Here is a 16,041-nt window from a genome sequence, read left to right as displayed (position 1 = left end):
GCAAACCCCACACTGACACGGGGAGAATGAGCAAACCCCACACAGACACGGGGAGAATGAGCAAACTCCACACAGACACGGGGAGAATGAGCAAACTCCACACAGACACGGGGAGAATGAGCAAACCCCACACTGACACGGGGAGAATGAGCAAACTCCACACAGACACGGGGAGAATGAGCAAACTCCACACTGACACGGGGAGAATGAGCAAACCCCACACTGACACAGGGAGAATGAGCAAACTCCACACAGACACGGGGAGAATGAGCAAACCCAACACTGACACGGGGAGAATGAGCAAACCCCACACAGACACGGGGAGAATGAGCAAACTCCACACAGACACGGGGAGAATGAGCAAACCCCACACAGACACGGGGAGAATGAGCAAACCCCACACTGACACGGGGAGAATGAGCAAACCCCACACTGACAAGGGGAGGATGAGCAAACCCCACACTGACACGGGGAGAATGAGCAAACCCCACACTGACACGGGGAGAATGAGCAAACCCCACACTGACACGGGGAGAATGAGCAAACCCCACACTGACACGGGGAGAATGAGCAAACCCCACACAGACACGGGGAGAATGAGCAAACCCCACACTGACACGGGGAGAATGAGCAAACTCCACACAGACACGGGGAGAATGAGCAAACCTCACACAGACACGGGAAGAATGAGCAAACTCCACACAGACACGGGGAGAATGAGCAAACCCCACACTGACACGGGGAGAATGAGCAAACTCCACACAGACACGGGGAGAATGAGCAAACCCCACACAGACACGGGGAGAATGAGCAAACTCCACACAGACACGGGGAGAATGAGCAAACCCCACACTGACACGGGGAGAATGAGCAAACCCCACACAGACATGGGGAGAATGAGCAAACTCCACACAGACACGGGGAGAATGAGCAAACTCCACACAGACACGGGGAGAATGAGCAAACCCCACACAGACACGGGGAGAATGAGCAAACTCCACACAGACACGGGGAGAATGAGCAAACCCCACACTGACACGGGGAGAATGAGCAAACCCCACACAGACACGGGGAGAATGAGCAAACCCCACACTGACACGGGGAGAATGAGCAAACTCCACACAGACACGGGGAGAATGAGCAAACCCCACACAGACACGGGGAGAATGAGCAAACCCCACACTGACACGGGGAGAATGAGCAAACTCCACACAGACACGGGGAGAATGAGCAAACCCCACACAGACACGGGGAGAATGAGCAAACTCCACACAGACACGGGGAGAATGAGCAAACCCCACACTGACACGGGGAGAATGAGCAAACCCCACACAGACACGGGGAGAATGAGCAAACTCCACACAGACACGGGGAGAATGAGCAAACTCCACACAGACACGGGGAGAATGAGCAAACCCCACACTGACACGGGGAGAATGAGCAAACTCCACACAGACACGGGGAGAATGAGCAAACTCCACACTGACACGGGGAGAATGAGCAAACCCCACACTGACACAGGGAGAATGAGCAAACTCCACACAGACACGGGGAGAATGAGCAAACCCAACACTGACACGGGGAGAATGAGCAAACCCCACACAGACACGGGGAGAATGAGCAAACTCCACACTGACACGGGGAGAATGAGCAAACCCCACACAGACACGGGGAGAATGAGCAAACCCCACACAGACACGGGGAGAATGAGCAAACCCCACACAGACACGGGGAGAATGAGCAAACACCACACAGACACGGGGAGAATGTACAAACCCCACACTGACACGGGGAGAATGAGCAAACTCCACACAGACACGGGGAGAATGAGCAAACCCCACACAGACACGGGGAGAATGAGCAAACCCCACACAGACACAGGGAGAATGAGCAAACCCCACACAGACACGGGGAGAATGAGCAAACCCCACACTGACACGGGGAGAATGAGCAAACCCCACACAGACACGGGGAGAATGAGCAAACCCCACACAGACACGGGGAGAATGAGCAAACTCCACACAGACACGGGGAGAATGTACAAACCCCACACAGACACGGGGAGAATGAGCAAACCCCACACTGACACGGGGAGAATGAGCAAACCCCACACAGACACGGGGAGAATGAGCAAACTCCACACAGACACGGGGAGAATGAGCAAACCCCACACTGACACGGGGAGAATGAGCAAACCCCACACAGACACGGGGAGAATGAGCAAACTCCACACTGACACGGGGAGAATGAGCAAACTCCACACAGACACGGGGAGAATGTACAAACACCACACAGACACGGGGAGAATGAACAAACTCCACACAGACATGGGGAGAATGAGCAAACCCCATACAGACACGGGGAGAATGAGCAAACCCCACACAGACACGGGGAGAATGAGCAAACCCCACACAGACACGGGGAGAATGTACAAACACCACACAGACACGGGGAGAATGAGCAAACCCCACACAGACACGGGGAGAATGAGCAAACCCCACACTGACACGGGGAGAATGAGCAAACCCCACACAGACACGGGGAGAACGAGCAAACTCCACACAGACACGGGGAGAATGAGCAAACCCCACACTGACACGGGGAGAATGAGCAAACCCCACACTGACACGGGGAGAATGAGCAAACTCCACACAGACACGGGGAGAATGTTCAAACTCCACACAGACACGGGGAGAATGAGCAAACACCACACAGACACGGGGAGAATGAGCAAACTCCACACAGACACGGGGAGAATGTACAAACCCCACACAGACACGGGGAGAATGAACAAACCCCACACTGACACGGGGAGAATGAGCAAACCCCACACAGACACGGGGAGAATGAGCAAACCCCACACTGACACGGGGAGAATGAGCAAACCCCACACTGACAAGGGGAGAATGAGCAAACCCCACACAGACACGGGGAGAATGAGCAAACCCCACACTGACACGGGGAGAATGAGCAAACCCCACACTGACACGGGGAGAATGAGCAAACCCCACACAGACACGGGGAGAATGAGCAAACCCCACACTGACACGGGGAGAATGAGCAAACTCCACACAGACACGGGGAGAATGAGCAAACCTCACACAGACACGGGAAGAATGAGCAAACTCCACACAGACACGGGGAGAATGAGCAAACCCCACACTGACACGGGGAGAATGAGCAAACTCCACACAGACACGGGGAGAATGAGCAAACCCCACACAGACACGGGGAGAATGAGCAAACTCCACACAGACACGGGGAGAATGAGCAAACCCCACACTGACACGGGGAGAATGAGCAAACCCCACACAGACATGGGGAGAATGAGCAAACCCCACACAGACACGGGGAGAATGAGCAAACCCCACACAGACACGGGGAGAATGAGCAAACTCCACACAGACACGGGGAGAATGAGCAAACCCCACACAGACACGGGGAGAATGAGCAAACCCCACACTGACACGGGGAGAATGAGCAAACTCCACACAGACACGGGGAGAATGAGCAAACCCCACACAGACACGGGGAGAATGAGCAAACCCCACACAGACACGGGGAGAATGAGCAAACCCCACACTGACACGGGGAGAATGAGCAAACTCCACACAGACACGGGGAGAATGAGCAAACCCCACACAGACACGGGGAGAATGAGCAAACTCCACACAGACACGGGGAGAATGAGCAAACCCCACACTGACACGGGGAGAATGAGCAAACCCCACACAGACACGGGGAGAATGAGCAAACTCCACACAGACACGGGGAGAATGAGCAAACTCCACACAGACACGGGGAGAATGAGCAAACCCCACACTGACACGGGGAGAATGAGCAAACTCCACACAGACACGGGGAGAATGAGCAAACTCCACACTGACACGGGGAGAATGAGCAAACCCCACACTGACACAGGGAGAATGAGCAAACTCCACACAGACACGGGGAGAATGAGCAAACCCAACACTGACACGGGGAGAATGAGCAAACCCCACACAGACACGGGGAGAATGAGCAAACTCCACACAGACACGGGGAGAATGAGCAAACCCCACACAGACACGGGGAGAATGAGCAAACCCCACACTGACACGGGGAGAATGAGCAAACCCCACACTGACACGGGGAGAATGAGCAAACTCCACACAGACACGGGGAGAATGAGCAAACACCACACAGACACGGGGAGAATGTACAAACCCCACACTGACACGGGGAGAATGAGCAAACTCCACACAGACACGGGGAGAATGAGCAAACCCCACACAGACACGGGGAGAATGAGCAAACCCCACACAGACACAGGGAGAATGAGCAAACCCCACACAGACACGGGGAGAATGAGCAAACCCCACACTGACACGGGGAGAATGAGCAAACCCCACACAGACACGGGGAGAATGAGCAAACCCCACACAGACACGGGGAGAATGTACAAACCCCACACAGACATGGGGAGAATGAGCAAACCCCACACTGACACGGGGAGAATGAGCAAACCCCAGACAGACACGGGGAGAATGAGCAAACCCCACACAGACACGGGGAGAATGAGCAAACCCCACACTGACACGGGGAGAATGAGCAAACCCCACACTGACACGGGGAGAATGAGCAAACCCCACACAGACACGGGGAGAATGAGCAAACCCCACACTGACACGGGGAGAATGAGCAAACCCCACACAGACACGGGGAGAATGAGCAAACCCCACACAGACACGGAGAGAATGAGCAAACCCCACACTGACACGGGGAGAATGAGCAAACCCCACACTGACACGGGGAGAATGAGCAAACCCCACACTGACACGGGGAGAATGAGCAAACCCCACACAGACACGGGGAGAATGAGCAAACCCCACACTGACACGGGGAGAATGAGCAAACCCCACACAGACATGGGGAGAATGAGCAAACCCCACACAGACACGGGGAGAATGAGCAAACTCCACACAGACACGGGGAGAATGAGCAAACTCCACACTGACACGGGGAGAATGAGCAAACCCCACACAGACACGGGGAGAATGAGCAAACTCCACACAGACACGGGGAGAATGAGCAAACCCCACACAGACACGGGGAGAATGAGCAAACTCCACACTGACACGGGGAGAATGAGCAAACCCCACACTGACACAGGGAGAATGAGCAAACTCCACACAGACACGGGGAGAATGAGCAAACCCAACACTGACACGGGGAGAATGAGCAAACCCCACACAGACACGGGGAGAATGAGCAAACTCCACACAGACACGGGGAGAATGAGCAAACCCCACACAGACACGGGGAGAATGAGCAAACCCCACACTGACACGGGGAGAATGAGCAAACCCCACACTGACAAGGGGAGGATGAGCAAACCCCACACTGACACGGGGAGAATGAGCAAACCCCACACTGACACGGGGAGAATGAGCAAACCCCACACTGACACGGGGAGAATGAGCAAACCCCACACTGACACGGGGAGAATGAGCAAACCCCACACAGACACGGGGAGAATGAGCAAACCCCACACTGACACGGGGAGAATGAGCAAACTCCACACAGACACGGGGAGAATGAGCAAACCTCACACAGACACGGGAAGAATGAGCAAACTCCACACAGACACGGGGAGAATGAGCAAACCCCACACTGACACGGGGAGAATGAGCAAACTCCACACAGACACGGGGAGAATGAGCAAACCCCACACAGACACGGGGAGAATGAGCAAACTCCACACAGACACGGGGAGAATGAGCAAACCCCACACTGACACGGGGAGAATGAGCAAACCCCACACAGACATGGGGAGAATGAGCAAACTCCACACAGACACGGGGAGAATGAGCAAACTCCACACAGACACGGGGAGAATGAGCAAACCCCACACAGACACGGGGAGAATGAGCAAACTCCACACAGACACGGGGAGAATGAGCAAACCCCACACTGACACGGGGAGAATGAGCAAACCCCACACAGACACGGGGAGAATGAGCAAACCCCACACTGACACGGGGAGAATGAGCAAACTCCACACAGACACGGGGAGAATGAGCAAACCCCACACAGACACGGGGAGAATGAGCAAACCCCACACTGACACGGGGAGAATGAGCAAACTCCACACAGACACGGGGAGAATGAGCAAACCCCACACAGACACGGGGAGAATGAGCAAACTCCACACAGACACGGGGAGAATGAGCAAACCCCACACTGACACGGGGAGAATGAGCAAACCCCACACAGACACGGGGAGAATGAGCAAACTCCACACAGACACGGGGAGAATGAGCAAACTCCACACAGACACGGGGAGAATGAGCAAACCCCACACTGACACGGGGAGAATGAGCAAACTCCACACAGACACGGGGAGAATGAGCAAACTCCACACTGACACGGGGAGAATGAGCAAACCCCACACTGACACAGGGAGAATGAGCAAACTCCACACAGACACGGGGAGAATGAGCAAACCCAACACTGACACGGGGAGAATGAGCAAACCCCACACAGACACGGGGAGAATGAGCAAACTCCACACAGACACGGGGAGAATGAGCAAACCCCACACAGACACGGGGAGAATGAGCAAACCCCACACAGACACGGGGAGAATGAGCAAACCCCACACAGACACGGGGAGAATGAGCAAACACCACACAGACACGGGGAGAATGTACAAACCCCACACTGACACGGGGAGAATGAGCAAACTCCACACAGACACGGGGAGAATGAGCAAACCCCACACAGACACGGGGAGAATGAGCAAACCCCACACAGACACAGGGAGAATGAGCAAACCCCACACAGACACGGGGAGAATGAGCAAACCCCACACTGACACGGGGAGAATGAGCAAACCCCACACAGACACGGGGAGAATGAGCAAACCCCACACAGACACGGGGAGAATGAGCAAACTCCACACAGACACGGGGAGAATGTACAAACCCCACACAGACACGGGGAGAATGAGCAAACCCCACACTGACACGGGGAGAATGAGCAAACCCCACACAGACACGGGGAGAATGAGCAAACTCCACACAGACACGGGGAGAATGAGCAAACCCCACACTGACACGGGGAGAATGAGCAAACCCCACACAGACACGGGGAGAATGAGCAAACTCCACACTGACACGGGGAGAATGAGCAAACTCCACACAGACACGGGGAGAATGTACAAACACCACACAGACACGGGGAGAATGAACAAACTCCACACAGACATGGGGAGAATGAGCAAACCCCATACAGACACGGGGAGAATGAGCAAACCCCACACAGACACGGGGAGAATGAGCAAACCCCACACAGACACGGGGAGAATGTACAAACACCACACAGACACGGGGAGAATGAGCAAACCCCACACAGACACGGGGAGAATGAGCAAACCCCACACTGACACGGGGAGAATGAGCAAACCCCACACAGACACGGGGAGAACGAGCAAACTCCACACAGACACGGGGAGAATGAGCAAACCCCACACTGACACGGGGAGAATGAGCAAACCCCACACTGACACGGGGAGAATGAGCAAACTCCACACAGACACGGGGAGAATGTTCAAACTCCACACAGACACGGGGAGAATGAGCAAACACCACACAGACACGGGGAGAATGAGCAAACTCCACACAGACACGGGGAGAATGTACAAACCCCACACAGACACGGGGAGAATGAACAAACCCCACACTGACACGGGGAGAATGAGCAAACCCCACACAGACACGGGGAGAATGAGCAAACCCCACACTGACACGGGGAGAATGAGCAAACCCCACACTGACAAGGGGAGAATGAGCAAACCCCACACAGACACGGGGAGAATGAGCAAACCCCACACTGACACGGGGAGAATGAGCAAACCCCACACTGACACGGGGAGAATGAGCAAACCCCACACAGACACGGGGAGAATGAGCAAACCCCACACTGACACGGGGAGAATGAGCAAACTCCACACAGACACGGGGAGAATGAGCAAACCTCACACAGACACGGGAAGAATGAGCAAACTCCACACAGACACGGGGAGAATGAGCAAACCCCACACTGACACGGGGAGAATGAGCAAACTCCACACAGACACGGGGAGAATGAGCAAACCCCACACAGACACGGGGAGAATGAGCAAACTCCACACAGACACGGGGAGAATGAGCAAACCCCACACTGACACGGGGAGAATGAGCAAACCCCACACAGACATGGGGAGAATGAGCAAACCCCACACAGACACGGGGAGAATGAGCAAACCCCACACAGACACGGGGAGAATGAGCAAACTCCACACAGACACGGGGAGAATGAGCAAACCCCACACAGACACGGGGAGAATGAGCAAACCCCACACTGACACGGGGAGAATGAGCAAACTCCACACAGACACGGGGAGAATGAGCAAACCCCACACAGACACGGGGAGAATGAGCAAACCCCACACAGACACGGGGAGAATGAGCAAACCCCACACTGACACGGGGAGAATGAGCAAACTCCACACAGACACGGGGAGAATGAGCAAACCCCACACAGACACGGGGAGAATGAGCAAACTCCACACAGACACGGGGAGAATGAGCAAACCCCACACTGACACGGGGAGAATGAGCAAACCCCACACAGACACGGGGAGAATGAGCAAACTCCACACAGACACGGGGAGAATGAGCAAACTCCACACAGACACGGGGAGAATGAGCAAACCCCACACTGACACGGGGAGAATGAGCAAACTCCACACAGACACGGGGAGAATGAGCAAACTCCACACTGACACGGGGAGAATGAGCAAACCCCACACTGACACAGGGAGAATGAGCAAACTCCACACAGACACGGGGAGAATGAGCAAACCCAACACTGACACGGGGAGAATGAGCAAACCCCACACAGACACGGGGAGAATGAGCAAACTCCACACAGACACGGGGAGAATGAGCAAACCCCACACAGACACGGGGAGAATGAGCAAACCCCACACTGACACGGGGAGAATGAGCAAACCCCACACTGACACGGGGAGAATGAGCAAACTCCACACAGACACGGGGAGAATGAGCAAACACCACACAGACACGGGGAGAATGTACAAACCCCACACTGACACGGGGAGAATGAGCAAACTCCACACAGACACGGGGAGAATGAGCAAACCCCACACAGACACGGGGAGAATGAGCAAACCCCACACAGACACAGGGAGAATGAGCAAACCCCACACAGACACGGGGAGAATGAGCAAACCCCACACTGACACGGGGAGAATGAGCAAACCCCACACAGACACGGGGAGAATGAGCAAACCCCACACAGACACGGGGAGAATGTACAAACCCCACACAGACATGGGGAGAATGAGCAAACCCCACACTGACACGGGGAGAATGAGCAAACCCCAGACAGACACGGGGAGAATGAGCAAACCCCACACAGACACGGGGAGAATGAGCAAACCCCACACTGACACGGGGAGAATGAGCAAACCCCACACTGACACGGGGAGAATGAGCAAACCCCACACAGACACGGGGAGAATGAGCAAACCCCACACTGACACGGGGAGAATGAGCAAACCCCACACAGACACGGGGAGAATGAGCAAACCCCACACAGACACGGAGAGAATGAGCAAACCCCACACTGACACGGGGAGAATGAGCAAACCCCACACTGACACGGGGAGAATGAGCAAACCCCACACTGACACGGGGAGAATGAGCAAACCCCACACAGACACGGGGAGAATGAGCAAACCCCACACTGACACGGGGAGAATGAGCAAACCCCACACAGACATGGGGAGAATGAGCAAACCCCACACAGACACGGGGAGAATGAGCAAACTCCACACAGACACGGGGAGAATGAGCAAACTCCACACTGACACGGGGAGAATGAGCAAACCCCACACAGACACGGGGAGAATGAGCAAACTCCACACAGACACGGGGAGAATGAGCAAACCCCACACTGACACGGGGAGAATGAGCAAACCCCACACAGATGGTTGCCTGAGGCAGGAATTAAATCTGGGACCCTGGTGCTGTGAGGCAGCAGTGCTAACCACTGAGCCACTGTGCCGCCCTTTTGAATTAGCACACTAGTTCCAACTCCTTATGAAAACTATCCAATTAGTCCTACGGTTTTGTTCTTTTCCATTTTCCTTCTTCAAATGTGGGTGGCACAGTGGTTAGCACTGCTGCCTCACAGCGCCAGAGACCCGGGTTCAGATTAGGTTACTTACAGTGTGGAAACAGGCCCTTCGGCCCAACAAGTCCATACCGACCCGCCGAAGCGCAACCCACCCAGACCCCTACATTTACCCCTTACCTAACACTACGGGCAATTTAGCATGGCCAATTCACCTGACCTGCATATCTTTGGACTGTGGGAGGAAACCGGAGCACCCGGAGGAAACCCACACACACACGTGGAGAATGTGTAAACTCCATACAGTCAGTCACCTGAGGCGGGAATTGAACCCGGGTCTCAGGCGCTGTGAGGCAGCAGTGCTAACCACTGTTCAATTCCCGTCTCAGGCGACTGACTGTGTGGAGTTTGCACGTTCTCCCCGTGTCTGCGTGGCTTTCCTCCGGGTGCTCCGGTTTTCACCCACAGTCCAAAGATGTGCAGGTCAGGTGAATTGGCCATGCTAAATTGCCAGTAGTGTTAGGTAAGGGGTAAATGTAAGGGTATGGGTGGGTTGCGCTTCGGTGGGTCGGTCTGGACTTGTTGGGCCGAAGGGCCTGTTTCTACACTGTAAGTAATCTAATCTAATCTAATCTAAAAAAAATCTAAAAAAAAATGATTACCCTATCTCTCCTGAAGATTAAGTTTGAATAAGTTTGCATCATATTTTCAGGCAGTGATGCCAGATCATAAAATTGTGTGCACAGAAAGGATCTCCTCATCTCCCGCTCAATTATTTTAACATTTAACTTGAATCTATGTCCTCTGGTCAGACATCTTCTGCCAATGGGACCACTTTCTCCCCATGGAGGACTGCAGATGCTGGAGATAAGAGTGAGAATGTAGTGCTGGAAAAGCACAGCAGGTCAGGCAGCATCCGAGGAGCAGGAGAATCGACAGGACTGAGGTTTGTGGGCCGGGGGCACTGAGAGATAAATGGGACGGGGGAGGGGTTGGGGCAAGGTAACTGAGAATGTGATAGGTAGGTGAAGGTGGGGGAGGGGTGGAGCAGATAGATGGGGAAAGGTGATGGACAGGTCTGGAGGGCGGTGCCAAGTTGGGGGCTTGCGACTGGGATAATGTAGGGGGAGGGGAAATGAGGAAACTGTTGAAGTCCACATTGATCCTGTGCAGTTGCAGGGTCCCAAGGCGGAATATGAGGCGTTCTTCCTCCAGGCGTCAGGTGGTAATGGTTTGGCGGTATGTATGCAATTAAAATCCCACCTAATTTTGAATAATCTACATAAACCTTCTCTGCTCTCAGGTGAACAGCCCCAATTTCTCCATATAATTGATCATTTCTGGTATTGTTCTTGCTGTTTCTGTCAAAGTGTATCAAATCCTTTGTTCAGGTGTGACAAATATTATACCCTTCTCCCTCCTGAGGAGGAACTGTTGACAATTAACAGACTTCAAACCAATCTCGCAGCTCAAGACTGGGCATCTGTGAGGGGCTGTGGGCCATCAACCGCAACAGAACTGTACTCCAGCACAATCTGTAACCTCACGGCCCAGCATATCCCCCACTTAACCATTACCATCAAGCCAGGGGGGGGTCAATCCTGGTTCAGTGCAGGAGAGCATACCAGGGGCAGCATTAGGCACACCTGAAAATGAGATGTCAACCTGGTGAAGCCACCAAACAGCATAAACAGCAAATGACAGACAGAGGTAAGCGATCCCACAACCAATGGATCAGATCTAACCTCGCAGTCCTTCCACATCCAGTCATGAATGGTGGGGGCAATTAAACAACTCACTGGAGGAGAAGGCTCCACAAATATCCCCACCCTCAGTGATGGAGGAGCTCAGCATATTAGCGCAGAAGGTAAGGCTGAAGCTTTCACAGGAATCTTCAGCCAGAAATGCCGAGTGGATGATCTATCTCGGCCTCCTCCAGTGGTCCCCAGCATCATAGATACCAATCTTCAGCCAATTTGATTCACTCCATGTGTTATCAAGAAACAGTTGGAGGCACTGGATATTGCAAAGACTATGCACCCTGTCAACATTCCAGCTATAATACTGAAGCCTAGTGCCCCAGAACCTGCCGCTCCCCGAGCCAAGCTGTTCCAGTCCAGTTACAACACTGGCATCTACACAGCGATGTGGAAAATTGCCCAGGTATGTCCTGTACAGAAAAAGCAACCAACCCAACCCGGCTAATTCCTGTCCCATCAGTCTACTCTCCATCGTCAGTAACGCAATGGAAGGGGTCAGTAACAGAGCTATCAAGCAGCACCTGCTCAGCAATAACCTGCTCAGTGACGCCCAGTTTGGGTTCCCCCAGGGTCACTCAGCTCCTGACCTCATTCCAGCCTTGGGTCAAACATGGACAAAAGGAATGTTGACAAATGTTTGCTTTCTCTTAATATTTTGATACAATAATACCTACGGGACAGTAATCAAAACACCCGTTCCCTGGCCGGGAATCGAACCTGGGCCGCGACGGTGAAAGCGCCGAATCCTAACCACTAGACCACCAAGGAATGTTAAATTGACAAGTATTTGCTTTCTCTTAATATTTTGATTAACATTCCTTGGTGGTCTAGTGGTTAGGATTCGGCGCTTTCACCGTCATGGCCCGGGTTCGATTCCTGGCCAGGGAACGGGTGTTTTGATTACTGTCGCGTAGGTATTATTGTATCAAAATATTAAGAGAAAGCAAACATGGACAAAAGGAGCCGAATTCCAGGGGCAGGGGGAGAGTGACAGCATTCGACCGAGTGTAGCATCAAGTCCAGCACCACATAGTTTGACTCTGATCTCCATCATCTTCAGTCAAAGAACAAAGAGCCCTTCAAGCCTGAGCCGATCTAAATCTACAGTCTAAACTTGTCGCCCAATTCCTAAGCGTCTGTATCCCTCTGCTCCCCACCTACTCATGCATCTGTCCAGATGCATTTTAAATTAATCCTCTGTGTCTGCCTCTACTACCTCTGCTGGCAGTGTGTTCCAGACACCTACCACCCTCTGTGTAAAGTACTTTCCGCACGTATCCCCCTTAAACTTTTCTCCTCTCACCTTGAACACATGACCTCTCATTATGGAACGCCTCACCCTGGGAAAAAGCTTATCTATCCCTCTGTCTATACCTTTCATGATGTGTAGGCCTCAATCCTCACTTTGCAGTCCTCACTTTCTTCTAATGAAGTAGTCCTTGCAAAATTAGAATCAGTGAGTAGCAGGGGCAAACTCTCCACTGGTTGGAGTCATAGCTGGCACATAGGAAGATGGTCATAATTGTTGGAGGTCAGTATTCTCATATCCAGGACATCTCTGCAGGATTTCCTCAGGGTGGTATCCTAGGCTCAACTATCTTCAATTGCCTCATCATTGGCCTTCTAATCATCATAAGGTCAGAGGTGGGGATCTTTGCTGATGATTGCACAATGTTCAGCAATATCCACAACTCCTCCGATACTGAGGCAGTCCATGTTAAAATGCAACAAGATCTGGGCAAGATCCAGGTTGACTGATAAGTGACAAGTAACATGAGCATAGCACAAATGCCAGGCAATGACCACCTCCAAGAACAGACAATCTAATCATTTCCCTTTGACATTCAATGGTGTTACCATCACTGAATCCCTCACTAGCAACATCCTTAGCATTACCACCAACAGAAACGTATCAATAAACACAGTGTCTGCAAGAGCAGGTCAGATGCTGTCCGTTAGCTACAAGGCACAAGTCAGGAGTGGGATGGAATACTCCCCACTTGCCCTGGATGGGTGCAGCTCCAACAACACTCAAGAAGCTTGAAGCCATTCATGACAAAGCAGCCCACTTGATTGGCATTGCATCCATAAGCAGTGACTCCCTCCACCACTGCTGCTCAGTAGCAGAAGCATGTACCATCTACATTCTCCCCGTGTCTGCGTGGGTTTCCTCTGGGTGTTCTGGTTTCCTCCCACACTCCATTGATGTGTCGATCAGGTGAATTGGCCATGCTAAATTGCCCAGAGTGTTAGGTCCATTAGTCATGGGTAAATGTAGGGTATTAGGGTAGGAGAATGGGGCTGGGTGGGTTGCTCTTCGGAGGGTCGGTGTGGACTTGTTGGACCAAATGACCTGTTTCCACACTGTAGGGAATCTAATCCGATCTAATCTAAGACGTACTGCAAAAATTCACCAAAGATCATAAGACACTACCTTCCAAACCTATGAACACTTCCCACTAGAAAGACAAGGGCAGAAACTGCATAGGAACCCCACCACCTGCAAGTTCCCCTCCAAGCCACTCAACATCATGACTAGGAAATATATTGCCGTTCCAACACTGTCGCTGGGTCAAAATCCTGGAATTCCCTCCCCAAGGGCATTGTGGGTCTACCCACAGCAGGTGGACTGCAGTGCTTCAAGAAGGCAGCTCACCCCCAAAGGGCAACTAGGTACAGGCAATAAATGCTGGCCCATCCAGTGATGTGCATCTCCCACGAGTGAATCTTAAAAAGTTATCACTCACCAACCCCCACCCAGGTCGCTCCAGTTAGCTTCGGCACCATGAGCTTTGCATGGCCATGAATGTTTGTTCTGACACAAGCTGCCTAGACAACAGTACTAGGTCACACATATACAGGAACTGGTTGGGACAGTCCACCCAGCCACCCACATCTACACAGTAGTTACTTTAATTACAAGGAACTAAATTAAGCTTCTTTCAAATGTAAAAATTCTGATATTAGCAATACTGGTCCTGTGAGAGACCTCAAAGAGATTGCATGGAGAACATCTCTGTGCAAAAATGGAAATGCATTCTAGTGGTGACTTTCAGGTGATAGAGATTACCACAAGGGGAAAGTAGAAAAGCTATCTGCCATTCTCAGAGATGACTATTATTTAAAACAAGGACTGCAGATGCTGGAAACCAGAGTCTAGATCTGAGTGGTGCTGGAAAAGCACAGCAGGTCAGGCAGCATCCGAGGATCAGGACAATCGACGTTTCGGGTAATAACCCTTCATCAGGAATCCTGCTCCTCGGATGTTGCTTGACCTGCTGTGCTTTTCCAGCACCACTCTAATCTAGACCATTATTTAAATTAGATTATTTAAATTAGCTGCTGATGACGTTCAGATTTTTAACTGAAAATAGTAATCTATATCACTCCGGAACAGTTTAGTTCTAATTACATGTGCATGTTCCCTTGTTCTATCATTTCCCCGACCAGGAGAAAAAGTTTGTCTCTGTCCATTCTATCAAACTATACCCCCATTAAATCCACCATTCTCAAAGAAACACAACTCTTACCTATGCAATCTGTCCTCATCATGTAACTGTTAATCTTTGTTTCATTATGCTGAACCTTTTTCAAGACCAAAATAAGACTGAGATGTGATGCCCAGGCTTAAGGCTCAATATTAAACACTGATGCTTTTGTTAAGATGTTTTCTCTTGCTTTTTCATCACATCTTTTCAAGAGTGGATCCTGATCCACTTCATGGGTCAGTGGGAAAATTGTCTTCACGATGCAGTTCTAAGCCATACAGATCAAAAGGCACACAGCTTCCTGTGTGGTTTGGCAGATTTTGGATGGTGCTGAGACAAATTTGTTTAGGCAGGACAGCAATGGGCAGGGAGAGAGTGGGAGTGCGTGAGGTAGACACTTCAGTGGTGTCGGTATTTATGTTTGGAAAGGGAAGGAAAAACAGCTTTACTTCCCATGTCAGATTGCTACCTTGTGCTGGCTGCTGGAGAGGATGTGTTTGTGTATTTGCAAGTGGAGACCACCATGAGAACAGTCTGGGCAGACTCACATGGCATCACACAAAGTGAGTAGTAGGGAACTGGAAGACTAACTTACTTCAATGGTGAAGCAA

The 16,041-nt window shown here is 52.0% G+C and overlaps 2 protein-coding genes and 1 non-coding gene across 4 annotated transcripts in view; 1 reads left to right on the top strand and 2 right to left on the bottom strand.

Annotated features, from left to right (window-relative positions):
- The window catches only part of LOC148152056 (uncharacterized), a 288,374-nt gene that overhangs the window by 163,253 nt on the left and 109,080 nt on the right, over positions 1-16,041 (top strand). The gene's annotated exons all lie outside the window — the stretch shown is intronic.
- tmem154 (transmembrane protein 154) overlaps positions 1-16,041 on the bottom strand; it is a 174,325-nt gene that overhangs the window by 52,145 nt on the left and 106,139 nt on the right. The gene's annotated exons all lie outside the window — the stretch shown is intronic.
- Positions 12,639-12,710, bottom strand: trnae-uuc (transfer RNA glutamic acid (anticodon UUC)). The gene has a single exon. It is a non-coding gene; the product is annotated as a tRNA-Glu (tRNA).

This window comes from Chiloscyllium plagiosum, unplaced genomic scaffold (assembly GCF_037043375.1).
Source record: "Chiloscyllium plagiosum isolate Xiang-an unplaced genomic scaffold, Cpla_swu_hap1 HiC_scaffold_1, whole genome shotgun sequence".
In the NCBI taxonomy this organism is placed as follows: Eukaryota; Metazoa; Chordata; class Chondrichthyes; order Orectolobiformes; family Hemiscylliidae; genus Chiloscyllium; species Chiloscyllium plagiosum.
The sequence above is the reverse complement of the archived record's forward strand: the minus strand, read 5'-3'. Positions and strand labels throughout refer to the sequence as shown.